The sequence below is a fragment of the Ovis canadensis genome, chromosome 1 (assembly GCF_042477335.2).
Source record: "Ovis canadensis isolate MfBH-ARS-UI-01 breed Bighorn chromosome 1, ARS-UI_OviCan_v2, whole genome shotgun sequence".
Classification (NCBI taxonomy): Eukaryota; Metazoa; Chordata; class Mammalia; order Artiodactyla; family Bovidae; genus Ovis; species Ovis canadensis.
The window spans coordinates 181,042,494-181,056,778 of record NC_091245.1 but is presented as its reverse complement, the minus strand read 5'-3'; the positions used below and the strand labels follow the sequence as shown (position 1 = coordinate 181,056,778).

Below are 14,285 nucleotides of genomic sequence, written 5' to 3'. Positions count from 1 at the left end.
GAGGGTAACCCAAGCTGAGGGAAGGTGTGTTCCTGCTATTTTGATCTTGATGGTGGAATGCACTTTTCTGTAACAATCCTGGGATCCAGGATTGTCCTCTAGAGAACCAATGGCTGGGACATCATGATTGGTTGGAGGAAACTGGCTTTGGTGGGCTAGCTCTCGGTCCTAATCATCATGCTTTACCTTCACTTTGTGGGAGAATACATTCAGTTTCAAAGGATGGACTTAGGAATGACTTTTCTAAATTAGGAATTATCTGTGTTGAAATTGTATGCTGGTCCCTAAATACTTCAGAAAACAGAGTGGCAAATATGCTATCTATCAATGGGCATTTTTTTTCTTTACATTTCTATGAGCTTCTAGGAGTTGAGAGAGCTTGATTGTCAGTCATGATGCTAAAAGAGTGCTTCGAGTTTATAATTTAGGTACTTTAACATTTAAACATATTGTCATGTTATGGAAAAGATTTGTGTTCACTGAACCTAATTCTGAAAATAAAAAGAATAGAAAACTTGTACTTTCACCAACCAGAAATAAAAATCTTGGCATCATATTCACTCCAGATATACATTTCCTTTTGCCCCTTCCCTGACTTGGAATCATAGTGTATACAAAGTTTTATCATCTCTTTCATTCATTTAACATGTGAGCATTTCCCTGGGTCATTGCCTATCCCTAAAAAGTGATTGTGGCAGATTCTCCTAGCTGTTCATCAAAATCTATTTCCTTCTCCTTGGGCATGCAGCTAGGCTACATTTCCAGGCTTCTTTGCAGTTAGGTGTAGTTGGTGATGCCATCCATCCAAGGGGACAACAGAGGATGAGATGGCTGGATGGCATCACCGACTCAATGGACATGAGTTTGAGCAAGCTCCAGGAGTTAGTAAGAACAGTGAATTCAGCCTGGCATGCTGCAGTCCGTGGGGTCCCTAAGAGTCAGACATGACTGAGCAACTGAACTGAACTGAAAAGAATAGGAGTGAATGTAGTGTGTGCTATTCCTGGGCCAGTGCTTTTAAAAGGCGAGTGTGTCTCCTTTATGTCATCTCTTCTTACAGCCAGATGCAGAAGATGATAAGGCCCGAGGGGAATTCAAAGTCAAAGGATGGAGGGAGACTACAATTTTGAATAATCGTGTGTTGAATACAGTATGGGTGAGAATAAACATCTATTGTGTTTGGACTATTATATATTTGCGAGTCTTTTTGCTACAGCAATTTTGCCTACTCCATTTCTCGCTGTATGGATGTACCTTAATTTCTTAAGAGAAATGTTTATTAAAATGTACTAGGTTGTTTAAAATAAACCCTGTGACTGAATTGGGTCTCTCTGGGTCCACACCTCTTTGAAATATGCCTTTACTGCTTTTTCGAACAAAAGCTGGTGTCTGTTTCCCCATTCCTTGAATTTATGCTGCCCTTCTGACTTGTTTTGACCAACAAAGTGTGATGGAAATAGTATCTGGGGACTTCTGAGTTCAGACTCTAAGAGGCCTGACAGCATCTGCTTTTGCTCCTCATGGATCAGGCTGCATGTAAAGAAGTTCAGGTTATCCTTTAGAGGGAGTCTACACAGGGAGACGGGTCCTAGAGGATGAGATGCCATGTGGATAGAGAAACCACATGGAGGAGAAACAAGGACCCAGACATACTGTGAACCCTGCTAATAACATGGGAAAAGGGAGACCCAGCCATCCCAGCTCACCTCAGCCATCTGAGTCATGCCAATGGGAGTGCCAGACTTGTGAGGCCTTCGGGGTCCTCCAAACCTAGTAAAGCCCCCAGCCAACACTATGTGGATGAGACAACACATCCCTTCAGAGCCCTGGCAAAACTCCTGACCCCACAGAACTGTAAGCAATAAAATGATTGAGTCATGGGTATGTTGACTGCTAACCATCAATAGGTAACTGATACATGATGATTGTATCTTTCTAAAGTTTTGTCACTGCAAATGACTCTCAGGAACATCTTTGTACCAGCTTCCTTGTTCATCAAGAGATTCTATGGTATTGAACTTGTTTAAGTCTGGAAACTGAGTAAGGAGTCATGTCTCCTCTCCATTTGGGTGCTCAAATTAGGTTTCTGGCCACTGCGACAGAAATGAAGTACTATATTTTTTGACTTTTTTTTTTTTTTTTTGGTATTGGGGTATAGCTGACTAACTGGAGAAGGAAATGGTAACCCACTCCAGTGTTCTTGCCTGGAGAATCCCAGGGACGGAGGAGCCTGGTGGGCTGCAGTCAGTCCATGGGGCCACGAAGAGTCAGACACGACTGAGCAACTGAGCTTTCACTTTTCACCTTCATGCATTGGAGAATGAAATGGCAACCCACTTCAGTGTTCTTGCCTGGAGAATCCCATGGACGGAGGAGCCTGGTGGGCTGCCGTCTATGGGGTTGCACAGAGTCGGACACAACTGAAGCGACTTAGCAGCAGCAGCATAGCTGATTAACAATGTCGTGACAGTTTCAGGTGAACAGCAAAGAGACTCAGCATTACATATACATGTATCCGTTCTCCCTCAAACTCTCTCCCATCCAGGCTGCCACATAACACTGAGTAGAGTTCCCTGTGCTATACAGTTCTTGTTGGTTATCTGTTTTAAATATAGCAGGGTGTACATGTCTATTCCAAACTCTGAACTATCCCTTCCCCCATCTTTCTCCCCCACAAGCACAAGTCCATTCTCTAAGTCTGTGAGTCTGTTTCTCTTTCATAAGTAAATTAATTTGTATCATTTCTTTTTAGATCCCATATGTAAGGGATGTCATATGATATTTCTCCTTCTCTGAATGAAGTAATATTTTAATAGGCTGCAATCTGATAAATTCATATAGATACCATGATCAGTTAGCTACTACTAAAGATTCCTGCTAGTCAAAACAATTTGGTTAACATTTTATCTCGATTGCCCATTATAGTAAATGCCCTCACCTTGCCTCTTATAGTTAATTGTTGCCACCTGGCCTTTGTCATTCTGGGATCCCATCATCTTCACTGAAATCAGGGAGCCAGTTTCAATGGTGGTATCTTTTACCATCACCATAACCTACAGAAGACAGTCATCACAGAACTTTGTGAGGATATTGAGGGCCTGTCATTAATGCCTTTCTCAGTGCCTCAGTGGAGGGAGTGAACTCTCAGAGGATGTAGTTGAAGGGGGGTGTGCAAGTTGATGATTATATATCTGCTCCACCATTTCGATCTCTCTGAGTCTTTGGATTCCTTCTTCTACGTTGTGCCAGGAAAAATCTGGCACAATTTTATCTTCATGGAGCATAGGCTATAGTTGAGTTTACGTTTCTGGCAACCAAAAAAAAAAAAAAAAAATTAGATACACTTCTAACCGTAAGAGCTTTAGTAACTGATATAATGACCCATATCAATACATTTGGTTTAATCCAGTGTAGAGTAACCATGGGAAACTCTCTGATTCTCTGTGACTTGAGCTGAGAGTTAATGATCTAAGGCTGTCATTTCTTACAGAAGCATCTTTGCTACCATAACAGTCATTTGGTCCCCTTAGGGCCACAGAAGGTATTTCATCCCAGTCAACCACAGGTATTAAGCATGATGTCAGAACATATCATAGATACTCAAACCTTATTTCCTCTTGGTAAAGAGACCACTACCTTGTTCAAAGCTAAGGGCATGCTCAAATCAACCTAAGAATCCCATTTTGGGGGCTGTTTCCTAGGACCACTTCTTGTTCCAAGAATCCTGCTAATAAAACAGAATCATACTATTCACCAGAGAGAATATAACGAATTGGTTAAATGTTTAAGAACTGAAAAGCACATGTATAACACTGAGGTAACACAGAGATAACTGCTGAAAGCAGTTGCAACCCTTGGAGCTGGAGGAAAAAGGGGATTACCAGTTTGGGGTTACCAGAATTCAGACTTTTGGAGGAAGGGATCTGCAGAATTGCGACCCAGATCTTTGACAAGAGAGCATCACCCAGGTGCTGCTAGCACCTCTGAAGTGTCAATTCTGCAAGTGTGTAAAAATGAGTCAGGGACTAGAAGCAACAGCCATTATTGGGGATGAAGAGCTGCTGCTGGGCAACATTGTCAGGAATAAGAAGACAGGAAGGAACAAGTCCCTTCTCGTCTCTTCCTACCTTCCAATCTCCCTCTAGTGGTCAATTATTGTTATAACTGCCAGCTGGTAAAGACCACTTGGTCTTGAAGAATCCCAGCCCCAGCATCCCACAGCAATGCATGGGATTGGAGCTGAGAAACCACAGCTGGATGGGCCAAAAAGTGTGTGTCTGAACATACTGGCATATGCACACACACACACATGTGCACACATATCCTAAGAGTTTGATGATACACTATTTAGCATTAAAAATAATTTTTTCTCATTACAATAGCAACACACTTATTTTCTTTAACTAGAAAATACAAACAAGCTCCTAGATGAAAAAAAAATCCATCTTACTGCTGAGAAGATAATCATTGTTAACACCTTGATTTAGATCCTTCCAGACCTCTTTCTCAATGTGGATGCATATTTTTTCATGAAATCATGTTGTACGTAGTTTTCTAAACTGCTTTAAAATATTTTAATGTATCATGAAAAACTGCTCATATTAATGCATGTTTTAATTAATACAACAGTAGAATCCAAACTGTTCCTAGGAAGTGTCTTATGAGGTACTTCTAGGAGTCTGGGCAGAAGGACTTTATGTGAGAGTGCTGAGTTCTCCCTTGCATCCTAAACCACTTCAATTCTGCTTCTATTGTTTTATACATTTCATTTCTATGTCAAGATTTTTGTGGGGAAAAAAACTCCACTGCCAATATAGTAGAAAACCACTGACTCGTGTGAATATATCACTTTTCATTTTCATGATTATAACAAAAAAGGATAACTTCTCTAAATTTTTTTTCTGAAGCCCTAGAGGGACACAATGGGACACAACGCATTTACTCTTATTTGGCAATACCTTGAAATTATTTTAACCTGTATTTCTTGAATTGCTAATGAGATGAACAAGTTTCTATTTCAATGTAATTTGTGTCTGTGGCAGTCTTTCTTTGCAAACTCAAAAATTTAAAAGCATGGCCCCAAGTACTTACTTTCTCCCTAATATACAGAGCCCATCCCCCATTTCAAGGAAGTTCCACTTTTAATTTTTTTGCTGGGTTTGGATCCAACACTTGCTGAATACAATTTACCAGAGACACTTTTATTTTATTATTTTTTTTGAAATTTTAAAAATATAAATTTATTTATTTTAATTGGAGGCTAATTACTTTACAATGTTGTATTGGTTTTGCCATACATCAAAATGAATCCACCACGGGTGTACACATGTTCCCTATCCTGAACCCCCCTCCCACCTCCCTCCCTATCCCATCCCTCTGGGTCATCCCAGTGCACCAGCCCTGAGCATCCTGTATCCTGCATCAAACCTGGACTGGTGATTCGTTTTACATATGATATTATACATATTTCAGTGCCATTCTCCCAAATCATCCCACCCTCGCCCTCTCCCACAGAGTCCAAAAGACTGTTCTATACATCTATGTCTCTTTTGCTGTCTTGCATACAGGGTTATCATTACCACCTTTCTAAATTCCATATATATGTGTTAGTATACTGTATTGGTGTTTTTCTTTCTGGCTTACTTCACTCTGTATGATAGGCTCCAGTTTCATCCACCTCATTAGAATTGATTCAAATGTATTATTTTTAACGGCTGAGTAATACTCCATTGTGTATATGTACCATAGCTTTCTTATCCATTCATCTGCTGATGGACATCTAGGTTGCTAAGGAAGCTCCAATTTTAAATATCCACTGTTCATCCAGAATCCATCTCCCTGCCCTCCATTCTTGGTAATGACTGCAAATTCTTCTTCACTGACACCATAGGAGCTCTCTTTCTGGGGCTCCCTCATCTTTCTGTTGCATGCTAAGTTGCTTCAGTCATGTCTGACTCTTTGCGACCCTATGGACTACAGCCTTTCAGGCTCTTCTGTCCATGGGGATTCTCCAGGCTAGAATACTGGAGTGGATTGCCATGCCCTCCTCCGGGGGAATCTTCCTGCCAAAACTCAAAAATACCATGTCTAAAGCTATCTTTATCTTCCTGGCTCAGAGAATCAAGATTTCTTGATCTTTAAGACAACCCCTCTACCTGAGCACTTGATCCCACCCTTGCTTGCTCCTCTGGGACCTAGTGTGGTGTCTGGGAAACAGCTGATGCTCAAAAACTGCTGAATGAATACTTAATGGCTCTTCCTTCATCAGTTCTCTCCCCTTCATCCCTTTAGTAGGTCCAGCTTCTCTCACTCTTTTGGCCCCATTTCCCTTAGCCTATTTAGGTGATGAGGTCATTTCCTGTCTGTGATGGTCAGTTTTATGTGTCAGCTTGGCTAGGCTACAGTACCCAGTTATTCAATCACACTAGATTAGGTGCTGCTATGAAGGTATTCTGTTTATGTGATTATCAGCTGCAATCAGTTGACTTTTTGTAAAGGAGATTATCCTGGGTAATCTGGATAAAACTGATCCCATCAGTTTAAAAGGCCTTGAGAACAGAACTATTTCCCTGAGGACAAAAAAGAGAAGAAATTCCATCTGTAGACTGCAGCTTCAGCTCCTGCCTGACTGCCTGCCCTATGGATTTTAGGGACTTCCCCGGCTCAGACGTAAAAGCATCTGCCTACAATGCAGGAGACCTGGGTTTGATCCCTGGGTTGGGAAGATCCCCTGGAGAAGGAAATGACAACCCACTCCAGTACTCTTGCCTGGAAAATCCCATGGACTGAGAAGCCTGGTGGGCTACAGTCTGTGGGGTCACAAAGAGTCAGACATGACTGAGTGACTTCACTTTCACTTTCACATGGATTTTAGATTTGACTATCCAATCCCTATAGCCAATTTCTTTCCTATTGCTTTTTTTTTTTTTTTTTTTTTTGACTGGTGGGACCCTGACTGATACACTATCCTTAAAATTAGGACAAAACAATACACTGCTTGTGTATTCTTGCCTTGGGAACCCCATGAACAGTATGAAAAGGCAAAAGGTATGACAATGAAAGATTAACTCCCCAGTCAGTAGGTGCCCAATATGCTACTGGAGAAAAGTGGAGAAATAACTCCAGAAAGAATGAAGAGACAGACCCAAAGCAAAAACAATGCCCAGTTGTTGATGTGACTGGTGATGGAAGTAAAGTCTGATGCTGTAAAGAACAATATTGCATAGGAACCTGGAATGTTAGGTCCATGAATCAAGGTAAATTAGAAGTGGTCAAACAGGAGATGGCAAGAGTGAACATCGATTTTAGGAATCAGTGAACTAAGATGGACTGGAATGGGTGAATTTAACTCAGATGACCATTATATCTACTACTGTGGGCAAGAATCCCTTAGAAGAAAAGGACTAGCCCTTATAGTCAACAAAAGAGTCTGAAATACAGTTCTTGGGTGCAATCTCAAAAACAGCAGAATGATCTTGGCTCCTTTCCAAGGCAAACCATTCAATATCACAGTAATCCAAGCCTAGGCCCCAACCAGTAATGCTGAAGAAGCAAAAGTGGAAAAGTTCTAGGAAAACATACAAGACTGTCTAGAACTATCACCCCAAAAAGATGTCCTTTTCATCATAGCAGACTGGAATGCAAAATAGGAAGTCAAGAGATACCTGGACTACAGGCAAATTTGGCCCTAGGAGTACAAAATGAAATAGGAAAAGGCTAACAGAGTTTTGCACCGGTTAATGCACTGGTGGTAGTAAACACCCTCTTCCAGCAACACAAGAGAAGACTCTACACAGATGGTCAATATTGAAATCAGATTGATTATATTCTTTGCAGCTAAAGATGGAGAAGCTCTATACAGTCAGCAAAAACAAGACCAGGAGATGACTGTGGCTCAAATCATGAACTCCTTATTGCCAAATTCAGGCTTAAATTGAAGAAAGTAGGGAAAACCACTAGACCATTCAGGTATGACCTAAATAAACCCCTTACGATTATACAGCAGAAGTGACAAATAGATTCAAGGGATTAGATCTGATAGACTGAGTGCCTGAAGAACTATGGATAGAGGTTCAATGACATCGTACAGCAGGCAGAGATCAAGGCCATCCCCAAGAAAATGAATTGCAAAAAGGCAAAATGGTTGTCTGAGGAGGCCTTACAAATAACTGAAAAAAGAAGAGAAGTGAAAGGCAAAGGAGAAAAGGAAAGATATGCAGAGTTTGAATTTGAATGCAGAGTTTCAAAGAATAGCAAGGAGAGATAAGAAAGCCTTTCTCAGTGATCAATGCAAAGAAACAGAGGAAAACAACAGAAAGACTAGAGATCTCTTCAAGAAAATTCAACATACCAAGAGAACATTTCACACAAAGATGGGCACAATAAAGGACAGAAATGGTATGGACTGAGTAGAAACAGAAGATATTAAGAAGAGGTGGCAAGAATATACAGAACTATTCAAAAGTTCTTTATGACCCAGATAACCATAATGATGTGATAACCCACCTAGAGCCAGACATCCTGGAATGCAAAGTCAAGTGGGCCTTAGGAAGCATCACTATGAACAAAGCGAATGGAGGTGATGGAATTCCAGAAGAGCTATTTCAAATCCTAAAAGATGATGCTGTGAAAGTGCTGCACTCAATATGCCAGCAAATATAGAAAACTCAGCAGTGGCCACAGCACTGGAAAAGGTCACTTTTCATTCCAATACCCAAGAAAGGTAATGCCAAAGAATGTTCAAACTACCACACAATTGTATTCATCTCACACTAGCAAAGTAATGCTCAAAATTCTCCAAGCCAGGCTTCAACAGTATGTGAACTGTGAACTTCCAGATGTTCAAACTGGATTTAGAAAAGGCAGAGGAACCAGAAATCAAATTGCTAACATCCACTGGATCATCAAAAAAAACCAAGAGAGTTCCAGAAAAGCATCTGGTTTTTTTTCCCAGAAAAGCATACTTCTGTTTTATTGAATATGCCAAAGACTTTGTGTGAATCACAATAAACTGTGGAAAATTCTGAAAGTGATGGGAATACCAGACCCCCTGACCTGCCTCCTGAGAAATTTGTATGCGGGTCAAGAAGCAACAGTTAGAACTGGACATAGAAGAACAGACTTGTTCCAAATCGGGAAAGGAGTATGTCAAGGCTGTATATTGTCACCCTGCTTATTTAACTTACATGCAGAGTACATCATGAGAAACGCTGGCCTGCATGAAGCACAAGCTGGAATCAAGATTGCCAGGAAAAATATCAATAACCTCAGATACACAGATGACACGACCCTTATGGCAGAAAGCAAAGAAGAACTAAAGAGCCTCTTGATGAAAGTGAAAAAGTTGGTTTAAAACTCAACATTCAGAAAACTAAGATTACAGCATCCAGTCCTATGACTTCATGGCAAATACATGGGGAAACAATGGAAACAGTGAGAGACTTTTTTTTTTGGGGGGGGGGGGCTCCAAAATCACTGCAGACAGTGACAGCCATGAAATTCAAAGACGCTTACTCCTTGGAGGAAAAGCTATGACCAACCTAGACAGCATATTAAAAAGCAGAGACATTACTTTGTCAACAAAGGTCTGTCTAGTCAAAGCTATGGTTTTTCCAGTAGTCATGTATGGATGTAAGAGTTGGAGTATAAAGAAAGCTGAGCACTACAAAATTGATGCTTTTGACCTATGGTGTTGGAGAAGACTCTTGAGAGTCCCTTGGACTGCAAGGAGATCCAGCCATTTAATCCTAAAGGAAATGAACCCTGAATAAAGGAAATGAACCCTGAATATTCATTGGAAGGACTGTTGCTGAAGCTAAAGCTCCAATACTTTGGCCACCTGATGGGAAGAACTGACTCATTTGAAAAGACCCTGATGCTGGGAAAGATTGAAGGTGGGAGAAGGGGACGACAGAGGATGAGATGGTTCGATGGCATCACCGACTCAATGGACATGAGTTTGAGCAAGCTTCAGGAGGTGGTGAAGGGCAGGGAAGCCTGGCATGCTGCAGTCCACGGGGTCACAAAGTGTTGGACATGACTGAGCGACTGAATCGAACTGAGTACACTGCTTGATCCTGCATCTCTCTTTTATTGCATAGACTCTGTCTTCCCTTCTAAGCTTCTAAAAACGTTATCCTACTCCCTCCCTTAGAAATTACTCTTTGAGCTACAGTCCCATTTATTTAACTGGTGAATTGGACATACCCTGTGGGCAGCCCAATGGGCAATCTCAAACTCAGTGCATCACAAGTTATCTCATGATTCCTGCCACCTACTTAAAATGGTTCTTTTGGGTGTCACATCTCAAACTCAAACAGTTTGGAAGTCATACTAGATGTTTAAATACCCAAATACTAGATATCTAAATAAGTCATCCTGTTCATCCTCAGTCCCAGTGTTTGAATTCAGGCCTTAATCATGTCTTGCTTCAGCTTTTGTAATAGATCACATTATTATGTCCTTTCCTCTAGTCTCATTTTCAAATCTGTTTCCCGAGTGCTGCTCCTCTGATGCAAAGTGACCAAAATTGCCAAGCCTAAGACTTAGTGTCCCCTTTGCACTTTCAACAAGGGATCCCTAATGCAGACCACCTTCACAAGGATCTTTTAAAAAGCACAGAATCTTACTCAGACCTAATGAATAAGAATTTCCAAAGTGGGGCCTGAAATTTTTCTATTTTTAAAAGACTACCCAGGTTATTACAATCAGCCAGGTTTGGGAATCACCTGTCTGCAGGGTAAATCCAAATTCTGTCTGTGACCTGACACCCCTACTCCCAGGTTAATTCCTCAGAATGCATCATGTTCCAGCAATACTGGTTCAGCAAGGACTAATGATTTTTCCAACCCATGTTGTTTACCATCTCTCTATCAAGAAAGTCTTCTTCTCTTATCTGCTTGGGAAAGTTCTACTTGCCCTTCAAAAACTCTACTCAAGCATCATCTAGTGTCTTAGCCAGTAAATATCAACAAACTAGTAAAAATGTTTACGCTAAGTATGCACAGTTCTCTATATAAATTTTCACCTCAATAAAGCTGTTAAGAACTCACTGAGGTCCTACTAAACACCACACTCTGACCTAAGCATTGTGATAAGCCACAATGGTAGAACTACCTTCAGTAAGCTCACATGTCATTGGAGGAAACACACAAATATACAATATAATGCAGTGAGGTAAATTCTGCAAGTCTATGGTAGGCTAAATAATGCCCCCAACAAGATATCTGCATCCTAAGCCCCCAGATCCATGAATATGTTTGTTTACATTGCAAAATATTATGTAGATATTAAGTTAAAGATTATGAGATGAAGAGAATATCCTGGGTTATTTTGGTGGGCTCAATCTGATCACTAGAGTCCTTTTAAGATGAAGGCAGATGGAAGGGTGAAAGGAGATTGGAAGATGCTATGCTACCAACTTTGAAAATGGAGGATGGAGACATGAGTCAAGGAATGCATATGGCCTCTAGAAGGTGAAAAAAGAAAATGAATTATCCAGTAGAGACTCCAGAAAGATCCAGCCCTGCCAACTTTAGTCCAGTGAGATCCATTTTGAACTTCTGGTCTCCAGAAATGTAACTGTGTTGTTTTAAGTTATCATATTTGTAGTCATTTGTTACAGCAACAATAGGAGGCTAATACAGAGGCCAACACAGGGCATATGTACATAAAGGAGTACATAAAGAGAGTCTCTACATCAAGTTATGGAATGAGAATGGGATGTTCAGAAGAATTACCCAAAGGTAATCACATAAGATCTGAGGGAGATTGTGTTTCAAGGAAATGACACAGAGTAATAAGTACAGAGAGCATGCAAAGCATTTCAATTTGGCAAGGCTATTCAAACAGTAAAAATAATATTAATTTTTCTAAGAGTAAATACTGTTTGCATGCAGGCACTCTTCTAAAGCACTTTTTAACTGTGAGCACTTTACAAGTTTGTATTTATCTTCATTTTACCTACAGGAATACTAAGATTTGGAGGAGTTAGTTTAACTATCCTGAGATCATAGAGCTAGCAAACAGCAGATCTAAAATCAGAAACTTGTTGGTTTGTCTTCACAACCCACTAACTGCCTCTCTAACACATTATGGTGGGGCCCTTAAGTAAGGTGTCAACAGGGTGAAGGGAAGTGAAAGACATTCAGTAGTGTCCAACTCTTTGTGACAAGGTCTATACAGTACAGAACACTGGAGTGGGTAGCCTTTCCCTTCTCCAGGGGATCTTCCCAATCCAGGGATCAAACCCAGGTCTCCCGCATTGCAGGTGGATTCTTTACCAGCTGAGCCACAAGGGAAGTCCAAGAATATTGGAGTGGGTAACCTATCCCTTCTCCAGCAGATCGTCCCAACCCAGGGATTGAACTGGGGTCTCCTGCATTGCGGGAGGAAACTTTACCAGCAGAGCTTTCAGGCAACAGCATAGCTGAAGTAAATCAAGCATCAGAAAGATATTGAGGCGAGGATCAGCAGAGCTTGGAATATCGTCTTGTTTTGGACATTGACAGAAGATTGGATTGATGAAGAGTCAAGCAGCCTCCAATTTTCTGTGATCATGGTTTTGTTACTGAAATGCAAATTCATGTGCCCAATGCACAGTGAGGCCAAACAATACCAAAACGTTGGAGTTTGGAGTAGAGAAAGGTTTATTGCTGGGCCATGCAAGGAGATGGTGGTTCATGCCATAAAATTCCCAAACTCCCCAAAAGCTTTCAGCAAAACCCTTTTATAGAAAAGGAGGGGGAGGGCCATGGTTGGTTTCAAACTTCTTGGTGTCAGATCTTTTATTCTGGAAGTCAGTCACGGTCAGGTAAGGAGTCTCCTGTAAAAACCTCCACCAAACAAACGTTACTCTCTGTTCTGACAATAAAGGGCAAAGTCTCAAGACTCAACTTTCACCCTCCGAGGTCCTGGCCAAGAGGAGGGGGTTATAGGCCTGCTGGTTACCCTGCCCAGGAGGGTTCATCCAGTACCCAGTCTGGGTCCTCCCACCAGGGCTGAAGAGGTAGCTCTCAGCTAGTGGCTCCCTCAGGGCCAGGTCCCCAGATCCTGAACAGCGGTCATCACTGAGGAAGCCAGGCACCCAGGATACAACTGGCCCTCAGACTCCTCAGGCCACACAAATGTCAGTTAGGGGGCCCAAATCCTGCAGAATGTAGCCCATGCAGATGGCTGCTGCTATTATATCACAGAGAGGAAGACAGGGCAGAGGTTCACCACCACCCTGAGGCCTGGGCCCCGCCACTGGGCGTAGTGAGGGCTCTGGAGCCCTGGGGGACACAACCCCCAGACTGTTCCCTGCCTGCCCCCTCCCCTAATTCACCCACTGGCCCAAAGCAGGGTGAGCTGGACCAGCCCCCTGGAAGAACAGGATCTGCCTCTTACCTCACTTTCTACCTGAGGACCACACTCCACTGACCCTTGGCTAAATCCCCTACTAAGGGTCACTCATTGACGGTTATTTGTTGGTGGGGCTCACTGCAACACCAACCAAAGGCCTGGCAAGATCACTAACGGTCACCCATTGATAGTTATTTACGGGAGGGGCCCACTATGGCACTAACCAATGACTGAGCAGGACCACTGACCACTGCACAGTGTAATGGCACACAGCAGCCCCATGTGCTAAGGGCTCCACTCTATTATAGTTTTGCTGCTGCTTCCTTGGCTAACGTCAATTCCAAGGTGGCTCTAGTGGTAAACAATCTGCCTGCTCAGGCAGGAGACCCAAGAGATGTGGGTTCCATCACTGAGTTGGGAAGATCCCCTAGAGAAGGAAATGGCAACTTGGAAAGTTGCCATGGAAGGGCAGTATTCTTACCTGGAAAGTTCCATGGGAAGGGGCCTGGCTGGTTGCAGTCCATGGGGACACAAAGAGAGGGACACGACTGAGCGACTAAATACACACACACACACCCCATCCTTGACTAACTCTTAAGTTTCTGTGTTGCAAACGTACATTTTGTTTAAGGCTCTTTATTCCATTTCTTCCTTTTCTCCTAATGGCTGAGGTGGAGATGAGGGTGTATGCAACTCAACTACGTCTTACTTTTCACGTCTGTAAAAGACCTAGAAGTACTTACCAAACTGGTTGCGCCTCAGAATCCCATGGGGAAGCAGAAACACAAGGACAAAGCCTCAACCCATTCCGAGATTCTGTGTAGTACTGGGATAAGGCGCCCCCCAAATCTCCCAGGTGGTTCTGATACACTACCACGTGTTTCAGGTTCACCATACTTAGTCCACGGTTCCGTGAAAGACTCCGCCCAGGGCCCCGCCCCCGC

At 42.2% G+C, this 14,285-nt stretch overlaps 1 long non-coding RNA gene across 1 annotated transcript; it reads right to left on the bottom strand.

The window, feature by feature from the left end:
* Nucleotides 1–334: 334 nt before the first annotated feature.
* On the bottom strand, nt 335–14,268 carry LOC138420263 (uncharacterized). Its single transcript, XR_011249197.1, has 3 exons — nt 14,085–14,268; nt 2,378–3,307; nt 335–2,230 (listed from the first exon to the last, which is right to left on the bottom strand). It is a non-coding gene; the product is annotated as an uncharacterized lncRNA (long non-coding RNA).
* Nucleotides 14,269–14,285: the final 17 nt, after the last annotated feature.